At 37.7% G+C, this 14392-nt stretch overlaps 1 protein-coding gene across 1 annotated transcript in view; it reads right to left on the bottom strand.

Moving 5' to 3' along the window:
* Window positions 1–14392, bottom strand: part of LOC140140501 (uncharacterized) — a 62235-nt gene that overhangs the window by 42933 nt on the left and 4910 nt on the right. The window lies entirely within an intron of this gene.

The following is a 14392-nucleotide window of genomic DNA, read 5'->3' as shown; positions in this document are numbered from 1 at the left end:
ACTATTTATTTTAATACGCTGACTTTCATATTCGGGAGGACGATTTCGACCTCCTGGTTTGTTTACAAACAGAGAGGTAGACAAAAGACCGTTCCGCTTGTCCAAACACGCAAGTATCAGAAGGATGGTCCACAATAGCGTGATTCACGTAACATGAATAGGGTAAAAAGTTGTCACGTAGAACCATGTGCTTCTATTGTCCAATTTGCCATCAAGATTTCATATGGAAACAGTTCAGACCCAGAACAGGAATTAATATTTTGTTCTGGGTCTGATTATTCGGACTAAGTTCCGCAGTCTAAGCTAAAATAACTTTCCTCCAAATTTCAGCATTAACAAAAAATTGCACCGCTTTCCGACCAAAAAAATAAAAATAAAGCACTCTAGCATCGAATGCGTAACTATCGTGTGCAAATTCGAAGCTAGATCGAGTTCTCAAGTATCAAACATGATGCTGTAAAACAATGAAAACTATTATTATAATAAGCTTACCAAATTTTCACGTACTGGATGACCATGTTAACAGCCAGCCCAACCATGCCATGATCAATTATTATTAGTTAATTTATTATCAATTTACCTGCCTCCAGAAGTATAAATGAAGAAAAGAAAAGATTAGCGCATCACGAAGTTGGCGAAAGTTAGGCTGTAATTTTGCAAGACAAAATGTAAACAATTGTGAAGCTTTAGTGCAAAAGTCTCAACTCGTTAGCGGGCTCGTTAGTCGTTAGCTGAATCAGTCAATCAATTGACAATCGTTTGGTCATATGGCGGCGCTCTATTAATAAGGGCAGGTTTAAGGGAACACACCACTAAATAGACGTCCTATTGAAATACACGTGATATAAGGGAGTGTTCATAAATACTTTGGCGGGGGGCTGGAAAATGTTTAGGGGGTCATAAAATTTTAGGACTTCTGAATAGGGGGTGGTTAAAAAAGTTTTGGGTGTATGAACAGGGGGGGGGTAAAAGTTTTGGGGCATGTAGAGGGGGGTAGGTGTAAAAACTTTAGCAACATTAGTCCCGAAGCAAAAAATATAAAATAGCCTGAAATTTTTTCGCGCGCTACACATGCAAATGTTCCAGTAAAACCAGAATAAAAGTTCATTCCAGAGAAGGGTATTTGATCATTCAATAGTCAAATATAGCCTATAAAGTATGAAGTGTTAAAAATTATCTTGTTGCCTATAACTTAATTTTGAGGTTTGTGTCAGTTCCTTCTGGTCTGCTCTTTTACACAGGCATGCCTGTTTACACTAAAAAGGTGCAATATCTATGTTCTTTAGTGTTGACAATTTTTGCAATAATAGGGCCTATGTTTCATGAAGTACAGATTATTAATTTATTATCACTATACAACTAAATCATGATTTACAATCACAGGCAGAGGTAGCTTGAAGAACTGGGGGTACACGTTTCCACCCTCTAATTTTTGCATGGAGGACATCCCCCTAAAAATCCTAGTAAGAGAAAAAATAACAATAAAAAATGTAGATATTTATATAGCGCTTTATGCTGTAGGCCTAAACAGCCTCAAAGCGCTTTATATTGATTACGCCGTCATTAGAATATGTCGGAACCACGTTTGCAGCCTACAAGTGGCGCAGGGTCCATCAGTACAACGACTGTGACTACCCCTAACAGCTTCCCGTTGCACCTGGGTGGGGTGAGGCAAGCGAGGCAAATTAAGCGCCTTGCCCAAGGGCACACTGACACGTACGGTGATGGGACGGGGAATCGAACCCACGCACGTCAAGCAAGCTCTCAGATTATTAGTCCAAGGCCGTAACCACTGAGCCACGGTGCCCTCAATAATATAATGCAACTTTTTTACCACATCGAAAAGCATCGTGTTTTGGGCCCAAATAGGGTAAAATTATAAAATTTTGCACTTCGCGATCACACGAACTGGCCCATCAAATAGCGAAACACACCATTTCGGCAGTAGTGTATAGCCAGGGGGAAAGTAACCCCATGACAAAGATGAAAGAAAAAGTTCCCCTGCCTGACAAAAATGAAAGATAAAACCTGGAGGGCAAAGGAAAAGAAAAGGGGCAAGGAGCCCTTTTCAACCCAAATTCACCCCAATCATGGGCCAAAATAGTGTAAAATACAAAACGTTTGCGCGCTATGTGCGAACATTGTCACAATAAAGGCATTTCTTCCCCATCATGGGCCAAAATAGTGTAAAATACAAAATGTTTGCACATTACGCGCACATATCATCCCAATAAAACCTTACTTGGAAGTTCAAATACATGCAAACGAAATGCTCCAACAGAGTCTCTCTAAAACAAAACAGGTATATGTATTTGCAACTGCAATATTTTTTTTCAGCTGTGCCCCTGAAATTTTATTTTGCCCCCCCCCCCCCAAAGTTCCAGTAAAACCACAACAAAATATACTCATCCCCTGACCCCCTAAATTTCAATGCTTCCATCGCCACTGATTCCAATCATAAATGAATGGTTTTATATAATACTGCATGGGTTGCATAAAACATACTTATGAGCTACTTTACAAAAACTATGTCACAGGGGAAGTTGCCCAAATTGGTCCAGAATTGTCAAAATAGTATAAAGTTATTCAAAGTTTCACAAACTTGCTTAAAACTTCCTCGAAATTATGTAAGTTGCACAAAGTTGCTTTTTAAGTTTCTCAAAATCGCGTAAAGTTATTCAAAATTTCACAAAATTGCTTAACATTTTCTCAAAATTGCTTAAAGTTGCCGAAAAGATGCTCAAAAGTTTTCAAAATTACTCAAAATTGCTTCAACTCCCGCGCAAGCTGCGTAAAGTGAGCGCGGATTCTATGAAATTGTCAAAAATTTTCCAATGCAGCGCAACTAGGTCAGCAACCTCACACACTTTTGGGGAACTTTACGTAACATTAAAAAATGTTGCAAAATTTCGGACATTTTTGGAGAATTTTGACACCTTTGGGCAACTTCCCCTGTGACATGTGGCCTTTTACAGAATGATAAAACAATTCCACAATTTCACATATTTTATATCAATGACATGGACATACAATTTCATTGCACATCAATACAAATTTTAGTATCATTAAGGGGTGGGGTATGAACGTTTGGACAGTATTTATTTTGGGACATTAGAGCACATCAGACATATCGAATTGCATTCTGAATACGAAGAATGTCATTCTGATATCAAATAATTTTGCAATTTAATACACATTTTATGGCAAATCATTAAAATTGATATTTTTGATATTTAACAGTACTTGAAGTAAACTTTATAAATCTGATGATTTATACTTAAAGTGTATGTAGAGGCTATGTAGGTGGGATGAAAAGCCGACGATCAATTGAAAATTTTGACCTTTTATTGAAGATATGGATTTTTTCCCAAAACACCACACAAAAATAGGTCTTTTTGGGAAAAAATCCATATCTTCAATATGAAAGGTCAAAATTTTCAATTGACGTCGGCTTTTCCTCCCTGCTACATACATTTTAAGAATATATCATTAGATTTATATAATTTACTTCGAGGACTGTTATATATCAAAAATTTGAAAAATATCAATTTTTTATAATTTGTCATAAAATTTGTATTATATTGTGATTTTCAAAAAAATGAAAATTATTTCATATCAGAAAGACATGCTACGTATTCAGAATGTAATTCGATAGGTCTGAGGTGCTCTCATGTCCCACAAAAAATACTGTCGAAATAAACGCTAATTTTAGATCCCTTAATATGTTTCCTGTCTTTTAGGCTACATTAAAATGAGGGGGTCAAAATAGTTTTGAACCTAATATGAGGGGGCCAGGAGGGGGCAAAAAAGTTTTAGGTCCATTAAGAGAGGGGGTCAAAAAGTTTTGGGTTCACGAAGCTAAGGGGGGGGATTAAAATAATTTTCGACATGAAAAAAACATTTTCCAGCCCCCCACCAAAGTATTTATGAACACTCCCTAAATACAAGAAACTACTAGTATAGTTCACTCATGGAGGTATCATTTGCTCTATGAAAAAGGATATTTCCGGGGAGGGGGGCACGCACTTCACATTATATGTACATGTCCTTAAAAGTTTTCAATGCATGCTTTTTCCAGCTATTTTCAGCTGTGACAGCTAGTTGCCATGGCAATTGCCATGGGCATAGTGGTCCACCTGTCATCATAACCAAGTGGACTTGGGTCACCATACTATATGCCCTCCGGCAATTCAGTGCTTGGACTATACTTTCAACCACTATTTTTATAATGAAAAAAAAAACATAACTATAACTCATTACCAACATTTAAAGTTCATGATTATTATAGGCCTACTTGGTATTTTATATTATCAAGTGTCCATAAGTTTTGCCTATGAAAGTTGACTGCCCATTAAAAATATCGGACGCCAATAAACTACAAAACAACTAGCTTGAATGCAGGGCTCTTCAGAGCAAACAAACTTCCAGCTCTCTCTCCTCTCCTATAGGCCCTATGCATATATTTTTAACTTTTAATTTTCATATTGTACTGAAAAGTGTGCTATTTACGACAGAGTAACATTGTATTCTGCTCCAAACATACCCAAACTCATTTGCAAACATTCTTAGTTTTTGATATTTGTAATAAACTTAATAAAACTAAATTTTCATGAAATAGCGAGATACGAATATTTTCCACCATTCAAAAATATCCGCAGTCACATGTTCTGGGGTTTCAATACTTCCAGGACTTGGCAAATTAAAACTTCCCTGCCTCACTTGTAATTTTTTTTTTTTAACTTCGAATTTTCACATTTTACTAAAATTATTATTTTCAGCACCTGTATTATTAATTTCTAACATGTATACCCAAACTCGTTTGCAAAACATTCGAAATTCTTGATTTTATACTAAATGTTTCTATATTGTCAAGTTTTTTGTGAAATAACGGAATACAAAAATTTACCACCATTCGAAAATATCACAAGCAATCCAGGGCCTCAGCCACCACGTGTTGCTGCAGACTAGCTATGCATGCTTGTGACTACCCTAGACGAGGTGACCTTTGCACTAAAGCAAAGCAAAATTGATCGACCTTGTAAGGGAACAACCCAAAAGTTCGATGAAGTCCTATAAACGAAAGTCCTTTCGTTAAATAGGGAGGGAGGGGGCCGGGGAGGGGGCGAAAAGTCCGATTACGTTTGTACCCGGGCATTTCTATAAAAAAAAAAGTAGTTACAACATCGGACAAAGTTGATCTTTTTTAAAAGGATTTATTAGGCCGTGTAAAATTAATATTTTGGTTCTCGTCCCTCCCTCCTCAATTTCTGGGATTTGTCAGATTTTTTTTTTTTAGATTTTTCAATTTTTTAGACTTTGGAATGATTTATGAAATCTTCATACATATAAATAAGTTTATTAGAGAACAAGCATCACTTCCAATTCTTTTTGTGGTATTTTAGGGAGTTTATTCCTAAAAATAAAAAATATAAAAAAAAAAAAAGGGCCTCATCGTTTCCTCGAGCACTGTTGGAGAAGACCGAAAACTACTGACAATGCTAATTTTACATTGAAAAAAAAAAAAAAAAAAAAAAACACCTCCCTCCCTCATCAATTCATGAAAATCCTCTGGACGAGAACCAAAATATTAATTTTATACGGCCTTATATAATTTTAAAATTTAGTATTTTCTGGAAGTACGAGTTTGACATTTTACAGTGGTCGCTTCAGATGATTTCAAATCAATAGAGTGCAGGACGTAGGCCTACTCGTAATTCGCAACCTGCAATTTATATAACTTCATTTTCAAAGCAGTTGTACAGTTAGGCCTATACCGCAATTTGATTTTTTTATTAAAAAACCCAGCAAGTCTTATTTTTTCCGTGCCAAAAAAAAGTATGAAGAAAAATATTTTAAAATAAAAAAGGAATAGTCAGTTATTTCTTCCATTAACATGATCAATGTCCAAGCATTGCATCGCCGACCCCCCCCACCCTTGCACATCCACCATAAAGACAGCCCTGTATTCTATATGGGTTAGAATTTTCGATATTTGACTTCATCCAAATTTTGGGTTGTTCCCTAATGTGATCTGTCGTTTGTTGTGGCTCTGTGCATGTGCTTTAGCTGGTCAGCTTCCACGAAATTGTATATGTTAGGTGAAACTTCTTAACCACATGTGACGCGGATGAATATGAATAGTGTGATTAGTAAATAATTTTGTATATCAGATCTGAAACATTTCACGATGTTGCATTTAATATTTACAAATTTACAATTTACAAATAAAGATACTCACTGAATATTTCACACATAAAATTTAATAAAGAAATCCTCTAAATAATATAATATACTTGGAACTATATTATGTTATGGAATTCAATTTTCTCAGTGATTTGACTCAGCCAGCCAGGTTAACCTTGCCTCCAGAACATCTGGAATGTGTTGACACGCAAGAGGACAAACATCAGCAGGTGTCGAGTACTGGCCAGGAATATGAGATTAAATTATGATATCCTATTTCGGAAACTGAAACCAGTGGAGCAAGATTTATTGCCCTCGCTTCTTTCTAATCGAGGGTAATTTTGCCCAAGTTGTTTAAGGAGCCGTTTGCGAGATGAATATGAAATATATAGGTGTAGGGCTGGCACTTTCGCAGTAAGGGGCATTCGGTGAGGGCAAAATGTACAAAATATGGGGTCATTGGGCGAGAGCTTTATTTTTGGCATTCGGTGAGAGCAAAATGTAAAAAATATGGGGTCATTGGGTGAGAACATTTAAATGGCACCAAAACAGCACCACAGAAATATTCGAATTTCTAGTTCTAAATGGCTTCAAATTTCTTTGGTTTTTTTTTTTTCAAAATAAATATCAAAATCAGTGATAAATGAAAGTTGCTGTTCAAATTGAACTTGTAAGGGTGGTGCAATAATTATGTGTACCCCGGGGTGGTGAATTATAGGGGAAGGCAAAGATTTTTGGCAGGCCAAAATGGGGGGGCAAGCATAAGGGGGGTCAAGCGATTTTGGCAGGTCAAAGGGGGGGCAAGCGATTTTTGGCACAGATATTTTGGGCACCGTTTCTATATTACGCCCTAAAAGGTGCAGGAAAACGTTAGGAACACATTCAAATATGCAACATTTCCTGCTCACTGCGCTCGCATTATATGATAAGACAATTTAAGGTTTTAAATTTTAATTCAGGTTCCCAAAAATCTTGCATGTGTAAAGGGGGGGCAAAGATTTTTTGGCACATCAAAAGGGGGGCAAAGGTTTTTTGGCACATCAAAAGGGGGGGGCAAAGATTTTTTGGCACGGCCAGAGGGGGGCGGGGCAAGCGATTTTTGGCAGACCATTTTCAGAATTCACCACCCGGGGGTACACATAATTATTGCACCACCCCTAGGTGACAGATCAAGTGGAAAAATAGGGATCTTCCGGTGATAGTGCACATGTTCGTAAAAAAATATGGGGTCTTTGAGTGACAGCGACGCTGGAAAAGGGGGTCTTAACAGCCCCACATACGCGTCACCTCCGAAGTAGGAGTGCCCCCCGGATATTTATCTGAGCCCAATTACTGGCAATTACTCCCTTTGGCCAATTAATTCATTCCCAGCTGGATAAGCCCACCCCAATGATAGTAGACAAGCAAAAAGATAGAAAATTGTTATGTACTGATGATAATGTTAGGGGCTGTGCAATAATTATGAGCCCCCCGGGGATACAATTTCCAACTCGTGTAAAGCAGTTCTGACAAATCTCACACCGATAGGATTTCTCCTTACTATGAGTTCTACTGATGTGGATTTTGAGAGTACCCGAATCTGTAAAGCATTTCTGACAATACTGGCACTGATGTGGTTTCTCCTTTGTGTGAGTTTTAATGTGTCTGTTGAGACTACCTTTGTGTGCAAAACAGTTTCGACAATATTCACACTGACAGGGTTTCTCTTTTGTGCGAGTTCTTAAGTGACGTTTAGGAGTATCCGATTGCGTAAAACAATTTCGACAATATTCACACTGACAGGGTTTCTCTTTTGTGCGAGTTCTTAAGTGATGTTTAGGAGTATCCGATTGCGTAAAACAGTTTTGACAATATTCACACTGATATGGTTTCTCTTTCGTGAGTTCTGATGTGATCTTTGAGATGACTAAATTGTGCAAAGCATTTCTGACAATACTCACACTAATAGGGTTTCTCTTTAGTATGAGTTCTGATGTGGCTTTTGAGAGCACCTGATTCTCTAAAGCAGTTCTGACAAAACTAGCACTGATGTGGTTTCTCTTTCGTGTGAATTTTGATATGTCTGTTGAGATTACTTGGGTGTGCAAAGCAGTTTCGACAATATTCACACTGATAGGGTTTCTCTTTCGTGTGAGTTCTGATGTGGCTTTGAAGATGACAATATTGTGTAAAGCATTTCTGACAATATTTACACGGATATGGTTTCTCTTTTGTGTGAGTTCTGATGTGACGTTTAAGAGTAGCAGATAGCGTAAAACATTTCTGGCAATACTCACACTGGTAGGGTTTCTCTTTAGTGTGAGTTCTGATGTGTTGCTTGAGATTACTACTTTGCTTGAAACTTTTCTGACAATACTCGCACTGATGATAAGCCTTCCCTTTGGTGCGAGTTTTGGTGTACATGCATCCTTTTAGATTGACAGATTTTTGAGGATATTTACACCGAAGTGCCTCTCTAGTCTTTTTGATTCTAGCTGCTCTAACATACTTGATCATGTGTCTTTCAACATGACCTTTCAATATATGCAAAGAATAGAGGTAGTTTCCACAAAATCTACAAGTAAATGGTTTTAAAAGTCTTGCATTCATTTTAAATGTGTTCAGCATTGCGATTTGTTGTATGATGGGCAAAGAGAGTCCATTAAAGGTATCTTCAGTAAAGAATCAGAGAAAACAAATCACGAGTTGGTGCCTTTTATATCCAGGTAGTGGTTGTAGAATTATATATACTGCAGAATAATCACAGCATCTGAAAGATAAAGAATAACATTCTAAAATCAAACTTAATTCGTTAGGCCAATTAGACATACGAGTGTATGAGATACTAGGAAATATTTCCTAGCCTCTTAACCACAGTGTTGGTGGGCTACAATAGCTATTCATGACACATGGTATGAGGGATAAACGGCATACACTGTGTGACATGTGGATGGAAGTGAAATCAGAAGTTCAAAACGGTGTAGGAAAACATTAGGAACATGTTCAAACTTCAAATATGCAAAATGTCCTGCTTGATATGCGCTTGCATATTAATATTATAAGACAATTTCAGGTTTTAAGTTTTAGTCCAGTCAATCTAACCAAATTAGTGGCGTCACTCACCACTAATTGCAACAGAATTTTTTTCACTTTTATATATTTTAGAGCTGTCCCTGAACATCATACCAAAAATATACTAAAATATACTTGGTGAAAGGTAGTTTTTGGCGGGAAAAGGTCATACAGGGGTCAAATTTCAAAATTGCTTTAATCTTTTTAAAAACTATACCAAAGCATTCCTCTAGTCTTAAGGATTAAGAAAAAGTCTAGTTTGTCATATCTGTGATGTACCATTCTCAAGTTACAAGCAAAAAGGTCAAAGGTCAAATTTTGGGCTCCACGTGGGTCAACTTCGAAAAAATGCTCCGATCTCCTTAAAAATGGTCTCAATGTGTTCGTCCTTTAAAAACACTCCAAAATAAGAATAGTTTGCCATATCTTGGATGTTTCGTTACCTAGGTAGCAGGGTAAAAGAGGTCATTGACCATTGAACTCTATTGACCCCGACCTAGTTTTCGATGTTACGCATGTAATAAACAACCTAAACAGTGCAAATATTCTTTAAATGAATGTTTGCAAGCCGAACAATTTGAGACCATTTTGGTTAAAATCAGACAATTTTAGTTTTTGACCTCTGTTGAACCCAACATTTGACCTTTGACCTTTTCGGTTATAACTCAAGAACCGTACATCACAGATATGGCAAACTATATTTTTTCTGAATCCTTATGACTAGAGGAATAATTTGGTATAGTTTTTAAAATGATTGGAACGATTTTGAAATTTGACCCCTGTATGACCTTTTCCCGCCAAAACTACCTTTCCACCAAGTATATTTTAGTATACTTTTGTATGCTGTTCAGGGACATCTCTGACATTCATAGCAGTGAAAAAAATTCTGTTGCAATTAGTGGTGAGTCAAAACCCACTTTGACTGGACTATTTGGGTTCCCCAAAATCTTAGTATGTAAAGGGGCGGGGGGGCAATTTTTGGTTTGGCAGAGAATTCAGCACATTACGTTTCACTACCTGGAGTGAATTGATCAAAAATTGCATTCCCTCCTGAGGTTCGTATCTGTCAATGAGTTGACCAAATCACAAGAATGTCATTTATAGCTTGAGGCAGTATATAACACAAATGGGTCAATGAGTTACATAAAAATGACCTTATGTGGTATTTAGTTCCCAGGAGATGAAAAAACTAAAATATAAATCACTTTTTTAGTTTTTGCCATTTTTGTGAAGTTCACGTTTTCCTGTCGGTTTTCCAAAACTATTTTTCCCCAAATCTTTCAATCTGAATTGCCTTGCCTTATGTTTCCTTTAAATGTCTAATGTCTAATGGCAAAGCTACATCAAAGAAACATCCAGTGAAGAGTTCTATTGTTGGACCCAATAAGATCTGTATCCCGGGGGGGGGGTCACTCACTACTTGACACTATACATATGAACATATAGCAGCTATTCAAAAAGCTCATGGTGTTGTTGACATGTTATACGTTGTAATGACAGTGAGTCCATCCAGTAGCCATATACTTTTACCCGGAACTCCTTGCACCTTTCGCGCAGTGATTTGGTGTAATGCGCCCTTACGAGCAGGTTAAGAGAACACACTGCTAAATAGCCCGGGGTTCTTCGAAAAAAAATTTACGGGGATGTGCCACGCAGACTTTCGGACGCTGACTTTCTCTATACCTACTTTTTGCTGTTTTTGCCACCCATCAGTATACCAATTTTCCACAAAAAACACCCAAAATGCACCCAAATTTGCCCTAATTGGGTGCTTTTAGGGGCAAATTTTCCCAAATGCGCCCAATTGGGCGCATTGGTCTCCACTGAAAACCCACCCATCAATATACCAAAATTGCTGCCAAGGTACCCCAAAACCGTGGCACATCCCCGTATACCATCAACCAGGGAGAACCCCCCCCCCGGGCTAAATAGAGGCCATCACACGTGATATTAATGAAAGAAAGTATAATAGTTCACTTGCTCTATGAAAAAGGATATTTATCCAAGCCCAATTACGGGCTGTGCAATAAATTATGAGCCCCCCCACAGTAAAATCCCCCCTCTCGCCCGCCAAAAATCGCTTGCTCCCCCCCCCCCTCTCGGCCCGCCAACCCCCCCAATAATGGAACAGTTTTGCAATTTTACCATATTTGGGCCCAAAACAATTGATGCTTTTTGTGCTAAAATACGAATCTTCACAGGTCAATTATTGCTTCATATCAAGGATTTTACGGGATGTCCCCCATGATATAAATAGGGGAACGTGTACCCCCATTCTACCACCGTCTATGATTGGAATATAAAAATACAGTGATAATAATCTGTACTACATGAAACATTGTTGCAAAACTTGAACGAAGAACAAAGATATTGCAGCTTTTTAGTGATTTAAAGAGCAGACCAGAAAGAACTGATACATAGCTCAAAATTAAGTAGACCATTTCAACACTACATATCTGTGACAGTGGAGTATCGAACGATTTATCAAAATGACATGATCAAGGGGAGCGAGTCGGATGTCGCTAATATTGTTTTTGAGATATTGGCAAAAACAGAGTTCAAATTCTTTTGTTTTATATTGTTTTCAGCCATTGATAAATTGCTCATAACTTGGTAACCAAATGTCAGATTTTGATGGGGTTTGCATCAAAATGTAACATTATTTTGTAAACTGCCTGCAGAAAATGATGTAAAAAACTTTTTTTGAAAATAGCCGACATGTGACTCATTCCTCTTGATCCTGTCAATATATCAAGTACCTGATCAAATCCCCTGCCATGTACGTTTGTTCTGTTTGTACTGAACATTTATACACATAGCTGCAAAATCCCCCCCACGTGCCAAATAATTTTAACCCCCCCCCTGTTCACACACCCAAAACTTTTTAACCCCCTATTCAAAACTCCAAAATTGTATGAACCCCTTACATATTTTCCAGCCCCCCAAGGTATTTCTGAACACTCCCTTAGTATATCAATGACAATGACAATGATCGATGTACATTGTACCAATACTTACATTGTGCACTTATTTAATATCATTTATGGATGGTACACTGAGCCAGGTGAAAAGTGTTACTAATGTTGTTGAGGTGTATACTGTTGATGTCTTCGGAGTGTTTGTAATTTGAAGTGGGGGTGTTTGTAATTTGAAGTGGGAGGGTTTATGGAGAGTTCAAAAAATATCATGAGTTGTCATTGGGAGAGTGCAAATATGATAGGTATTTACATCATAATTATTGGAAATGTTATTATGTTTGTATCGGTTAAGTTGGGATTATATGTGGCGTGCATGGTGTGCAATGCCGACACGATGTATTTGAGATATTTGTACTTTGAAGTGGGGGAAGGCCATTTTGAGATGACCAGCCTGTGTAAAGCATTACTTACAATGCTCATTTCTGACAATGCGTCCATAAGATGATAAGTGCATGACAATCGCTGCGCAAATGCACGCAAGGTGTTGAGTTGAACCGGTTGAGTCGAACGGGTTGACAATACTCACTCTGACAGTGTTAATAATGATGATGTGTTTTCTGAGACTACTAGATTGTGTAAAACATTTCTGACACTTCTCGCACTGGTAAGATTTCACTTTAGTGTGAGTTCTGAGGTTTCTTTCGAGATCAATATTTTGCACAAAACATTTCTGACAATGCACTGTTAATTATGAGTTATGAGTAATTTGAGTGTTTCTCTTTGGTGTGAGTTCTGATGTGGTATTGAAGAGCACTGGGTCGTGCAAAACATTTCTGACAATATTCACACCGCTAGGGTTTCTCTTTGGTGTGAGTTCTGATGTGTCTTTTCAGATCATTATTTTGTGAAAAGCATTTCTTACAATAATCGCACTGGTAAGATTTCACTTTAGTGTGAGTTCTGAGGTTTCTTTCGAGATCAATATTTTGCACAAAACATTTCTGACAATGCACTGTTAATTATGAGTTATGAGTAATTTGAGTGTTTCTCTTTGGTGTGAGTTCTGATGTGGTATTGAAGAGCACTGGGTCGTGCAAAACATTTCTGACAATATTCACACCGCTAGGGTTTCTCTTTGGTGTGAGTTCTGATGTGTCTTTTCAGATCATTATTTTGTGAAAAGCATTTCTTACAATAATCGCACTGGTAAGGTTTCTCTTTAGTGTGAGTCATGATGTGTCTTTTGAGATGACTACTTCGCATAAAGCATTTCTGACAATACTCGCACCGATAAGGCTTCTCTTTAGTGTGAGTTCTGATGTGTACTTTGAGAACACTAGATTGTGCAAAGCATTTCTGACAATACTCACACTGATAGGGTTTCTCTTTAGTGTGAGTTCTGATGTGGCTTTTCAGAGTACCCGGTTGTGCAAAGTATTTCCGACAATACTCGCACTGATATGGTTTCTCTTTGGTGTGGGTTCGGATGTGTCGTTTGAGTTTCCCCGATTCTGCAAAACGTTTCTGACAATACTCAGGCTGATATGGTTTCACTCTAGTTGTGTGTTGTTTTAGATGACCAAATTGTGTAAAGCATTTCTGACAATGTTCACACTGACAGGGTTTCTCTTGAGTGTGAGTTCTGGTGTGGCTTTTCAGAGTACCCGGTTGTGAAAAGCATTTCTGACAATGCTCGCATTGGTATGGTTTCTCTTTAGTGTGAGTTCGGATGTGTCGTTTGAGATCAGAATTTTGTGCAAAGCATTTTTCACAATACTCACACTGATAATTTGTCTCTTTAGTGTGAGTTCTGATGTGGTATTTAAGAGCAGTAGATTGTGCAAAACAGTTTTGACAATACTCACAGTGATATGGTTTCTCTTTAGTGTGAGTTCTGGTGTGTCGTTTGAGATTTCCAGATACTGCAAAACATTTCTGACAATACTCACACTGATATGGTTTCACTCTGGTGTGAATTCTGGTGTGTTCCTTTAGATGACCAAATTGTGTAAAGCATTTCTGACAATGCTCGCACTGGTAGGGTTTTTCTTTAGTGTGAGTTCGCATGTGTCTTTTGACATCAGTATTTTGTGCAAAGCATTTTTCACAATACTCACACTGGTAAGGCTTCTCTTTAGTGTGAGTTCTGATGTGTATTTTGAGATGACTACTTCGCGCAAAGCATTGCTGACAATACTGGCACTGATAGCATTTTTCTTTAGCGTGAGTTCTGATGTGTC

This window comes from Amphiura filiformis, chromosome 19, assembly GCF_039555335.1.
Source record: "Amphiura filiformis chromosome 19, Afil_fr2py, whole genome shotgun sequence".
Classification (NCBI taxonomy): Eukaryota; Metazoa; Echinodermata; class Ophiuroidea; order Amphilepidida; family Amphiuridae; genus Amphiura; species Amphiura filiformis.
Note: the sequence above shows the minus strand (reverse complement) of the source record. Positions and strands in the feature narration are given on the sequence as shown.